Below are 13487 nucleotides of genomic sequence, written 5' to 3' on the forward strand. Positions count from 1 at the left end.
GGTTACAGAATGGGTGCCAAGAGAAGGGAAGCGCAATCGAGGACGGCAGAAGACTAGGTGGGGCGATGAAATTAGCAAATTTGCGGGCGCTAGCTGGAATCGGTTGGCGCAGGACAAGCGTAATTGGATATCGCAGGGCGAGGCATTCGTCCTGCAGTGGACATAAAATAGGCTGATGATGATGATGATAAAGGAATTTGTCTAGATGAAATGATCCCTTCTGCCTATTGTAACGCATGTATATCCGAGTTCATTTCACTGACTAGGTATAAATACCGCTTGTGGTTTATGCAAGTGTGTGTGAGTGTGCAAGTACTAGCATCTTTCTTGCTTGCAGTATTTAACTACAGCGATCATAGGGCCCGGAGTTGAAGAGGGAAGGAAAATACGGTTGGGCCTTCAAATAAACAGGGACTTATTTAACGGTTCGCTTTGCTTCACGTGAGCAAAAGCCCTCAAAGTGTTTGGCGTTTATGTCGTTGACATCATGATATCGCGATCACACCATTGTATTTATCACATTAGAAAATAAATCGCCATGAAGTCATTGGCTGCATTTCGTTACCGGCAGCACCTATGCTGCCTCAAATGCTGTGATTTTTATCCGACTACACCAGAATTCTCTTTTCAAATTGCGGATTTCAGTGCACCTGCATACTATGTTCCCTCAAATTCGTTGCGCCATTTGAATACACAAGCACCGCGATCTGTTGGATTTCTATTTGTTGATCACACACAGACACAGACACACACACACACACACACACACACACACACACACACACACACACACACACACACACACACACACACACACACACACACACACACACACACACACACACACACACACGTACACACGCACGCGCGCACGCATACACACACACACACACACACACACAAACACACACACACACACACACACACGCACACATGAATCTAATTGTTGTTGCACCACGTAATGCAAGACGGCGGAACGTGAGCTTTCATAGCGCAGTACTGCTGTCAATGTTTATATTGAGGCCCGTTGCCAGTGGCTAGGCGTTTACCTTTGTACTTGTCGCGTGTTTTCCCAGGCTGAAGCCAACGTTTACAGGACCCGCTTGGCTGAAACGACGACGTAGCGTGCATCATTTATGCATGCAAACGCCAATAAATGTCTGCTTTTGTGGCACGAACCTTCGGAAGGAGGCCGGACGCCGCTGGCGCTTCAACGAGTTCATTCTGCCTTGCGGTATAATGATTGCTCATGTCCGATACGCGACAATTTTTACACCCCGTGAGGCTTATAGCGCGTTAAAAAGACAAGGACGAAGGTGATACGTGACACACACAGGCGCTAACTTGCAACAATCTTTATTTCGAGCAAGGGATCCATACATATATACAACTTTTTCGCGTACATCATACATGCGCTGTTTACAAAATACCTTTACACACTATTGCGCAGGTACGATAACTCTTTTGGGAAAGGGCAATGGATGGTTTGGACACACAGTTATGTTAGTGTCTTTTTAACAGTGTCTTTTTAACGCGCTATAAGCCTCACGATGTCTTACCAACAAGCCCAAATCACTGCTTTACAGCATTTTACACCCCATTTTCCCACTGTGAAAAACTGAAAAAAAAAAACAGAAACCACTCGTTCTTACGTCAGTTTAAGAGTCTGGGACCAAATTCACAAAGCATTGCATTTGTAAGTACTCTTTGCCATTGGCCGACTGCCTTCAATAATGATATGACCATGATCGGGATGGCCCGAATTTGAACTTACGAACAACTTTAGCGTATGAGAGTTCTGTGAATACGCACCCTTGGGTCAGTGGCGTAGCCAGAAATTTCGTTCGGTGAGGGGGGGGGGGGGTAACGGGGAGGCTCACGTTGCAGCTCGGCCTCCTCCTTATAGAATTTGTCGAGGGATCAAATACATGAATAATAACTGCATTGACATTGCCAAAGATTCTACAAACGATTTCTTGAACGCTACGCACTGTCAAGACAAGTAAAATATGTATTTCTTCATAAAAGAATATACAAGAAAATATCACACGAACTTTAGAACTATATCAGTTCTAAACTAGCAAAGCAGCGCATGCCGCTGATATGGAAAATGTAAAGGCCGTGTAATGAACAAGTTGAGGACAACTATTTTAGTGAAACTTTGCCGGGAGATTCTTGTCACTCAAGAATCTCGTTTACATTTTTGTACAATATGCAACGGCCACGGAAAAATTTCAATGACGCTGTCCTTTGTTCCAATGTATTGCGCAGGAGCAGATGACACCGGTCGTGTATTGTGAGTAATTGCACCGAAATTATAGCCGTAAGAGAGCACATATAAAAAGCAGGAGCTCGGGAAAATGTACGAGGGTGAGTCAAATGAAAGTGAGCCAATGCGAATATATGACAAACGGGGTACTTTATTTAACCCTTTACTGCACAATTTTTTGTTTTCTCAAAATATTATTCATGGAGTTGCAGGGAAGCATAACAGTAACTGTACTCCCATGGAAACTAACCTTAGCGAAATTTTGTGGCTTGAATTTGCAGAAAAAGGGTTTGTTGTGTATTTGCAACAACGTACAAATAAAGAGGAAGTTGAAGGGGAAAGATAGACTTAGTGCGATTCATACTCAGATGTTTATTTGCACTAGACAATCATTGGCGCACCTATAATTTAGTGTGGAACCGAAAGAGGCAATTGTACTTGCTTGTGCAGCACAGGTTGTTCCTACACTTTGTGCAGTTTGTCATGCAGATTCCCGTGCGGCCAGGAAACAATGAAATGTTTTCGCGTTATTGTCAAACCTTAGAACATAGGAGCACATACGTAAAGCTGTGCTTGTGACGACACGACATGGCAGCGTGCGGATGCATTGCATCCTTTAAAAAAAAACAGAAATTCGACCAGAAGAATCTTGGACACATACTGAATCGAAACGGTCTTACACTCGTGGTTGTCGTCACTCCTGGAAAGGTCGCTGCCTTCACTATCAGGAGGAATTGCTAGGCCATAAAAGCGTCTGGGAGCCATTTCACTTTTCCGAAGCAAATAAACCATGTATACATTGTTGCATTTACGCAAAGTAGCAACGTTCCGTCGCCAGGAACAAACTATTCCGAGATAACAATGTTATTTTTTAATCTACAGAGTCATGAGGATGTGGAGGTTAGTGTAAGAATTTCTTTCGCGCTTTGTCTTATGGAGAAATAGACTTACAATTGGCAAAACTTGCCTGTATCACTGCTTGCGGGGGCGCACAGCTTCCGCCACGTTTGTTTTAGAGGAATATGCGAAGGATGGGTACAGAGGGCAGCACACGGCGGCGCGTTTTTTACACGAATGTTGCGGAAATGCAACAATTTGTATAGGCAATTCCAAACGGGCTTTGCTTCTCTTTTCAACGCCGTTCATCGGAATGTTGCGTAAACGCAACAAGGTGCAGTAAAGGGTTAAAAGCAGTCTCCGTGAGCATTTAGATATTTGTCCCCACTGACTAACGAGTTGCGCTATTCCTGTCTCATAAAACTACCTGCGTTGCTGCTTCAAAAATTCTGTAACTGCCTATTTCCCGTCATCGTCGGACACGAATCTGGTTCCCTTGAGCTGCTTTTTCAATTGCCCCAAAATGCGGAAGTGGCAAGGCTAGAGGTCGGCACTGCATGGCGGATGCTGCAGCGTTTCCCACTTGACCTTCGCCACTTCTGTATTAACCACATCAGTGACGTGGGCACGGGCATTGTCGTTGAGCAAGATGACCTCATACATCAATTTTCCACGTCGTTTGTTCTTGATTGCGATACGCAGCCGATCCGGCGTTTAAAAATATCGCAAACGGTTGATAGCCTCTCCAGGTTTAGCAAATTCAATCAGTAATGACACCTGACGATCGAAAAAAAATGTAAACAACGCCTTTCCGGCTGAAATGACGACCTTTCCTTTCTTTGGGGATGGTGAATGAATGTTTCCACTGTAAGCATAGCCGTCTTGCTTCAGGCTCGTAGTAGTGGTGCCATGATTCGTTCCCGGTCACAATTGCAGGCAAGAAGTCGTCACCCTCATTGTGATACCCGATCAGATGAGTCAAGGCAGCGCCAAACTGCCCCGTCTTCTGGCGGTGGTTCAAAATCTTGGGCATCCATTGCGCACACAAGAGCCGATAACCGAGATATTAATGAATTGTGGTGTGAACAGAACTACGACTGGTGTTCACACACTATGCCAGTTTATCGATGATTATCCTCCGTTCTTGTCTAATCAGCTCATCAACCTTTGCCATTATGTTGGGGGTGACTGCGTGGTGACTTTGGCCCGGTCTTGGATCGGTTTTGCAACCTTCACGTCTTTCTTTGAACCGTTTGTTTCAACGCTTCACAGTGGCCAATGAAATGCAATGTTCAACGTACACGGCAGCCATATCGCGACTAATTTCTTCTTGGTAAACACCTTCACCTGCCAAAAACCTCACGACACCACGCTGTTCAACTTTTGGAGCCTCCATTATGTCACGCAACCATGTTCAACCCAGTGTATGAGAGCATTAAAGAACCTTTATCCTCACACCTGCGTGTCACTTTTGCAAATGAGAGATGCCTGTGTGCTACGCACATACATCGCAGGTAACGAAAAGAGCCATTATTGAGTGGGGTGAATTGGCTCACTTTCATTTGACTCGCCCTCGTACATTAGAAATGCGAAGGTACAGCTTGATAAAGGGCAAAAAAGTGTCACTGGAAACAAAGTTCACTGCACGTATACAGAAAACCTTTCAACAAGATATAAATATAGGTATAAGTCTTCAATAAGTCTACATATCTAAGAAAAGTTACTGCATATAATGCGTCAAACAAGGCAAATAACATGTTGCGCAATCGCAGATTCAGAGACCAAAGAATCCAAAGGCCCGCCGTCCCTCCCTCCAGTTCGCCCGATGTATCGCGCGCGACGGAAGGCGGCGTACTTCCTCCTCGCTTTTCTCCCTTGCGCACACAAGACTGAGGCACCATCGTCTGCGCTCCCCTACGCTTTCACTCCCACATACAGCATGCGGCGCGCAGTCACGATGTTATCGCTCTTGGACTTTATACGGAACATGAAGGAGACGGCGACGGCAGGAATGCGCCTGGAGTGTCCATATAATTCGCAATAGTATAATGAGAGTATCCGGCAAATGAAGCGTCCCGTGGCCCATTACTTTCCGCAAAAGTAGAAGTAACAAAATTGAACTTTCACCATGCGACAATTCGCTGCGCCACAACAACGTCTTTTTTCTTTTGTTAGGCCGGGGCACCAAAATAAAAAGAAACGCAAAGGAAAGCATGTTGACCACAATCGAATGCCTATTTTGGGTACCTAATGTGGCTACCGAAGGAATATCGAAGAAAACCTGGGACGCTCGGTCCACAGAGGACCGTAGGCATACTGCTCGGTATCCTACACTGGCGGGACAAGACTTTCCGGAGAGGTTGCGCTCAAGCGAACGCGTTGCAATCTATCGAGTCCCCACAGTGATGGCGGCGAGCGACCATTGTTTCTTTTTCTCGTCTGGTAGCAGGAAAGCGTCCAAAGCTCTGCCAGGCGAAAATCCACTCGGCCAGAGAAAAACGAATGCGCACCGAAGTTCGCTGTGCGGAGATCGGGCAACATGAGAAAAATGCATGCACTCCGGCTGGCTCTGGCGGCCTGCGGGTAGCGAGAACAAGAACATTGAAGAGGCTCAATGTGTCCTCGCGAGTGAATGTTAAAATAGAAAAATAAATAAGAACGTAGTTACCTTTGCTGGCTTTAGTGTCTTGACATGGATGGTATGGCGCAGGTGGAAAAAATGTTGGTTTTCTGTGACATGATGGCACAAATAAACCACTGCAATACTTCGTCTCATACATGGACCTCTCTGCGTGCTTTGTCGACTTGTCTCATAGTGCGTTGATATGGCTTGTCTCGTTGTATGGTCCGATGTACGACATTAGAAAAGGTAATGCGCCTTTGGCGTCAAATGTTTATAAGCTTTAAACCCACAAAGTTCCGGAATTGAAAATCTAAACCACGACTTTTTAAATGTCAATGCACCTTTCGCATAAAAGGTTTATGAGAACTTTATACGCATAATGTTTCAGAATTGAAATCCATGCACTCCGTAGATTCCGCGGCCTCCGCGAGATGCCGCGACGAGCCCGCTCGCCATCAAAACGCCCTTGAAGTAAGCTTTTTTAGTTTCGAAACTGCTCCTCCCAAAGCGGGCGCGTTTTGCGCCTAGGCACTGCGATGGCACTGTGGTCGAAGTTTGCGCCACGTTAGACACGCTGCCATGCAGCAACGCTGCCGGCGCAGCAGTAGTCGTGAGCATTGGCGTCGCGTTTTATTGTCGAGTGGTCCTGGTTTTCTCCCTTTGAGTGTTTGTGCATTATCGTGAATAGTGCGCTTGTTGCTCTTCAGCGGCTTTAGGCGTATGGTATGGTGTAGTTGGTGTGGGCGCTCATGTTGGCGTTGGGACCTGCAAGTATGCAAGTAGCGTCGGCTGCTGAACGGTAGGAGATCTTGAATGACAAATGTTTTATTTTTTGCTGTCAGAAAGGAGGTGGTGCGTGTGGTTTATATTGGTTATAATGTGTTAGGACTGGGCAACCAAATGCCAACGTGTTTCCTGCCGGGATGTGCCAGCGGGTACCGGCGCAACACAGAGAAGAGGCACTTCTCTCCGCCGACCGATCCGCTTCTCCTTGCAAAGTAGGAGAGAGCGATACCCCGCGCAGACAAAGCGTTGGGGAAAACATACAAAGTGTGCGACACCCACTTCCAAGAAGGGGACATTGTGAAGTCGTATAAACATATACTCAACGGAAAAGTGATTGAAATCGTGCGCAGAATATGGTCCCTCAGGAGCGATGCAGTTCCTACCATATTTCCCAATTTCCCGCAGTACTTATCCTCAAATCGGAAACCGCGAACATCTCCGAAACAGAGAGCAAGTGTCGCAACAAACGCAGGGGCCACGCAGAGCGACGCTCCGATGACACCGTACAAGAGCAACCGGAGCACGAGCAAATCGGCTGTTTGAATGTTAATGAGCTAGTGGAGAAGAGCGCTTCTTTGCGGTTGCCTCGATAGTGGAGATCGACAGCTGTTGAAGGCGAAAATGGACAGCGATCAGAGATTGTTTTTTACGAGGCAGGAATGGAGGGGGAGGTACACACAATATTGAAGAATGTCGTAGTTTGCAAAGACATGAACTACGTAATATCTGCCCACGGAAAACTGGTGCCCACGTTGCCCATGGATATGGCAATCCCTTCGCAAGGAGACGTAGAGGCAATTGTGCAGGTTGCACAAACGATGCAAGCTTGCCATGGTTGCACCTCTAGCAGTGGAGGGACTGTGTACCGCAAGCTGTGCAAAGTTCTAACTGAGGCAGAAAAAGGGGTCTGTGTAAAGTGTGGGAAGATGATGAAGGACGTCAAAAGAAAACGTGGACTGAAACCCAAGCAAAAGGTGCGCCTTGCAACCCCTGTTTTGAGGAAGAGGCTCATCATGCCGCTGCAGCTCGGGAGTGAAAGAAGAAATTAGCCAACTTAGTGAAAAACTGAAGAAAGAGGTTTCAACGACCCTCAGCGAAGTGACGCAAGACCTGCCAGAAGCAGAAAAGATGGCCATACAGGCGACCGTCATGCAACAAGCGGCCAAGTCGCCACGTGGGCACCGATACGCTTGGGATTGGCTTATGATCTGTCTGCTCCTGAGGCTGACAAGCCCAAAGTGTTACAGAACTCTATCTGACAGGAAGATTTTGCCCCTGCCAAGTGCCAGCCCTCTTAATTGCGCAGCTGTTGAAGGGTCTTCCGTGTGGCTACGGCCTAAACAAATTTACCCTTGGTAGCATTAAACTGCATATGTCAGGCAAGCTAGAACATTACACATATGGGTGTCCAATCATAGATGAAGTGAAACTCAGGGAAGGAATCGAGTTTAACAGGTTGTCCTATAAATTTGACGGCTTTGTAGACTAGGGGGATATTACTCAAGTTGACATGGATTAACTTGCAGACCATGCACTGGCCGTAATGTTCAACCCAATGTTTGCTGCATCGGTCCAGCCAGTAGCAACTTTTGCAGCTAAGGCTGCAGCGCCAGGATGGGTCTTGGCAAAAATAGTAATCAGCTCAGTGCTGCAATTGCATGAACATGGTGCTCGCGTGCTGGCAATGATCAGCGATGGTGCCGGCAATAACAAATCGATGTGGATGCACCTTGGAATCAGCGGAAAGGTGGAGCACCCACAGTGCAAGATCGAACATCCCTGCCTTCTAGATAGCACAATCCTCCACTTTATATGTGACATGTCACATATTGTGAAATCTATCCGGAATCATATGACGAAGCACAAGTATGACCAGGTAAGTTAAATTGCTCAGTGGCTATGGTGTTGGGCTGCTGAGCACGAGGTCGCGGGATCAAATCCCGGCCACGGCGGCCGCATTTCGATGGGGGCGAAATGCGAAAACACCCGTGTGCTTAGATTTAGGTGCACGTTAAAGAACCCCAGGTGGTCAAAATTTCTGGAGTCCTCCACTACGGCGTGCCTCATAATCAGAAAGTTGTTTTGGCACGTAAAACCCCAAATATTATTATTATTATTAGGTAAGTTAAATTACTCCTCGGATATGCCTGCCTCTTGCAGACGCTCACTTGACCTGTTTTTAATTACTGTGTATGGTGGAATAGTGTACAATAATTTGTTGCAGATAGGTGAATACCAAGAAAATTTCCAGCACTATGAACGCCTTTTTTAGGCTGAAAAGAAAGTAGCTATAAAAGTGGTACCTAAGTTGACTGAGCATCACGTCAAGATACAGAAGCTGCAGACCATGAACGTTCGTCGAGAGACTCAGGTAGAGATTCTGGTTATTTAGTCATTGTGATTATAAACGCTATAAGCGGTTGATACCATAAAACTGCACGCTTATACATTACATGGCCACTGTGCTTGTCTGCATACAGGCCTTCTCAAAACTAATTTGCCATATATTTTTTTGAAACTTGAGAAATTTTTTACTCATTTTTTTGCATGCAGCTCTTCAGCTGAAGTGTGTCGGTTGGACTGAAGGTATACTGACAAATGAAGGCTCCAGGCTTCGCCGGCAGTTCTGGAACGGAACAGTTCACAATGCTCCTAAATGATCTCTTCGACATTCTGAACTCTAAGGTTGCTACAGCTGGGATACGAAAGGGATCTAAAAAAATTAAGGTACGAAAATTGTTATATGTTGCCTTTTTATTCTGAATAAACAGACTTTATTATTTAAAACTTTGCACTCATTAATATGAAACTCAATGGATTCACCCATTTTCTCGTAAACTGTTTGCTATATCTATTTGTATGTTTTCAGTTTCTAGAGGACTTTTTGACAATGATGAACGAGGCAGAATCTATTCCTAATGTCAAGCTGTTCACATCTAGGCAGTCTATAGAGTCCCTGCGTGTAATGCTGATGCCTTTGCTGTCACTTGTTGAGTTTCTCTTCAACGAAGGTGTTGGCTACATTCTGACAGCAAGCCTGAACCAGGAGCCACTCGAGGTAACCGTACGCCTTCCGTTCAGTTTCCCCTTCAACTCCTTATAATTACAGCTGTTAAGCTCCAATTTCTTGACCCGCCGCGGTTGCTCAGTGGCTATGGTGTTAGGCTGCTGAGCGCGAGGTCGCGGGATCGAATCCCGGCCACGGCGGCCGCATTTCGATGGGGGCGAAATGCGAAAACACCCGTGTGCTTAGATTTAGGTGCACGTTAAAGAGCCCCAGGTGGTAGAAATTTCCGGAGTCCTCCACTACGGCATGCCTCATAATCAGAAAGTGGTTTTGGCACGTAAAACCCCATAATTTAATTTTTTAAATTTCTTGCCTTGCAGCGGTTCTTCGGGCTTGTCAGGTCCTTCGGAGGAGATGAAGACCATCCAACCGTCACCAAATTCGGCCAGCTCTTCAGACTTCTGTCCCTTTACACGCCCGTTAAGCTTCCTACAAAAGGGAGCTGTAAAGCAGGGGATGAAAAGATTCTGCTCAGCACATTTGAGAGCCTTGGAGAGAAGCGCCGTGAAGCACTTGCACAAACAAAGGAAGGTTAAAGATGAAGTCTTCCGGCGGCTCACATCATTACCTCCGAGGGTACTGTCAGCCCCATTTGAAGATCACGTGTACAGTGTTTCTAGTCCAGAAAAGGCAGCATTGTACTATTTAGCTGGATGTGTGGCACCTAAAATGATGAAAGCGGCCTTCTGCATGGAGTGCAAAAGGGATACAATGGCTTCACAAGACTCTCTACCTCCTGAAGCAATGCTTGTGATTGGACGGGAGTTTGTGACTGGCAGCCTTGTTTGTCCTTCAAAGAAATTGTTTAGCTGCATGAAAGGCACAGAAGAGACCGCTGTGCAAGAATAAAAAAAAAAGAAGCCTTTGGGGACCTTTTCTGGAGTGTTTTAGATGCCCTTGCCAAGACAGGGACAAACCGTATCGGTTGTCCAGAGCATAGCTGTGATGTTACAGCACAGATTGAACACTTATATCCAGCCCGAGTTCACAATGTTCACGGTAAAATGTCTTTTCGAGCGTGAAAACGACGTTCTAGATAAAACCCAGGATGATTTGAGGCGCCGGAGGTTGGTTTGGTCGGCGGTGCATGACAGCACAAAACAATTTCGGGGGAGGGGGGCAGGTGATGCTCCATAAGCCCCCTTGGTTCCACCCCTGGCCATAATTCCACCCCTGGCTGCGCCCCTGCCTGGGGTGGAATTCACTAAGCGATCTTATGAACAAATTTCGCGCTAAGAAAAAAATGTTACGAAAAAAAAGCGCATTGACAAAGCTAAAACTGTTCGTAAGATCAGCAAGCTTGCGATGCCCGCCACTGCAAAGACGAGTGCTCTAGTCGAAAAAAGGCGTGTGTGTAATGATAGTACAGGTACGAACTTCAGTACTTACGCCAATAGTACGCTTCAGTCGATTCACAAAACCTAAACAGCCATTCAGCTACCAATCTCATAAGAAATTTACACGATATGCGGGCCTTGCGAACATAATTATGTCTACCTGCGCCGCTCTAGCTTACGCGGGTAAGTGTTGGAACGCGCCGTGGCCACCGATTGTCCAGAGACCACCACTGATAGCCGAGGATGGTGCGTGCTTATATCTTTGTGGCGCGCTCTGATTTTTATCGCTGCTGTGAAAGGCAGAAACATTATTGCGGGGCTGCGAACTTCTGTTTAATGTCTTATAGGCTGAGTTGCTTTATGCGTGCAATAGCCCGATTTTCCAACACATTATGACACTCTATTGGGTGGTAGCAAATAGAAGTGTAGTGTCTCTCCCTGTCAATCGTCAAGCTTGTCATTGATGTGTTTTGAGCACTTCTATATATTTTTTGCTCCCTAGTTTGAGCTTCTTATCGATCATAGGTGTGCAGATAATTATCTTTCCGGACGCTTTTGAGGCTATAATTTTCCATGCGAGATGAAACAACGAAAAAACGCCTAAACGTTTCTAATTATCAAAACTTCTTGATGTTGTACAATTCGCTGTCACCTTCCGTGTTGTTAGCCTTAGCCTTCGATTATATTGCTCATTAGCTTCAATTCAGCACGAAGTCGAGGAGACGTAGTGTCTGTGCTCACGGTTTTACTCATGCTGGGGCCTACGGTGTCGGCAAATATATATGTACGATGGACGGCAATCTGGTCTGCGATATGAAGTGGGACGTTAATACGATGAAATTTCAAAAAAAAAATGGCGAATAAAATAACGTACCACAATTGATACGAAAATCATGTGGACTGCTCGAACAACAAGAGTCATGCTGTACGATAATTAGACGCACCTCATGAATGGTGCGAATAATACATGAACACACACACACACACACACACACACACACACACACACACACACACACACACACACACACACACACACATATATATATATATATATATATATATATATATATATATATATATATATATATATATATATATATATATATATATATATATATATATATATATATATATATATATATATATATCCAACGAAGCCAACAAACGTTGACGCCAAGTACACCATACGGGAAATTACTTGTAGTTACTAAATGAATTAAAGAAACGATAAATTAATGGAAATTCGCCGCAGGTGGGAAACAATCTCACATCTTCGCCTTACGCATGCGATGCTCTACCAATTGAGCTACCCCGACGCCGTTTGCCCATCCACTTTCTTGGGTATTTATGTTTCCTACTAGAACCCTGGGAGTGCTGGCCAGAGCCATCACTCACAAACCTTGGCGGCGGATGTGGAGCATCCTTTCTACCGCAGGCATCATAAGTACGTGATCTTTATGGGTGAAGGCAACTGGTCAATAATGCCTTCAGGCAGCATGCGTGGGTTTATTGACCAGTGGGTTTATTGACTTGGAATGAATTGCAACAAATGATTGAGGATTTTAATTGAGAAAGTGTAAGGTGGGATTGATGCTTAATATTCAGAAGAAAAAGGTAACGTTCAATAGCCTGGCAAGGGAACCAGAATTCATGATTCCCAGTCAGCCTCTAGAGCATGTGCTAGAGTAAGCTTATCTACGTCAATTTACTCACATGGAGCCCTAATCATGAGAAGGAAATTGAGAAGGAAAGCCAATCCTACATAATGCTCGCAGCAATGATGATCCTTGATAATCGTCTTTTTAGCATAGAAACGTTACTCGGGCCATGAGATAACGCATAATTGCAGCGATCAGCTCTGGAAGCTTTATTGACCTTCTTTAGTGAAAATGACATTGTAGGAATGTATTAACAGTTTGGATGTCCTTGTGTGTTATTCTTATGTCGCAGCATTCTGTGTGGGTTATAGATTCATTTGTGCGATGTTTTTCTCTTTCTATATTGACTGTTGTTGTTTAAGCATGTTTACAAAATGTGCTTTATTGCCAGACCGTTGCCTTGTTTGTTTTTTCATGTTACCTCAAGTGGTCGGTCCTTTGCTCGATTGGACAATGTATTGCTTGTGGGGAAGTCGGCGACACAACAGTTTCGAAAATTTTCAATGTCATAAGAATAAATCACTCACCCACACGAGTTGAATTTTACTGCCCTTCGTTCGACTGAAAAGTTCGTCTGCTTTTGCTGGATGGAATCCGACCTCCTAAAGTCGAATAAAATATCGCTTGATCAACTGAAGTGCTACATCCACAGGGCTAGTGTATAAAAAGTAATTTATTTTGTTCTACAACATGTGATTAACATTTCTCATTATTTTATCTATATTAATTACATGTTGCGTTATCTATAATTAATACGTGGCTGCAAGTATAGGCCTATGGTTTTGACACCAGATGTTAAGAAGGTTAAAGTAAAAAAAAAACGGTATTAAGCGAAAGAAACATGAACGTCGAGAATAAAAAAATGTGCAGAAACAATCGCCGATGTATGTCAATGTTAGTGATTTTT

This window comes from Dermacentor albipictus, chromosome 1 (assembly GCF_038994185.2).
Source record: "Dermacentor albipictus isolate Rhodes 1998 colony chromosome 1, USDA_Dalb.pri_finalv2, whole genome shotgun sequence".
In the NCBI taxonomy this organism is placed as follows: domain Eukaryota; kingdom Metazoa; phylum Arthropoda; class Arachnida; order Ixodida; family Ixodidae; genus Dermacentor; species Dermacentor albipictus.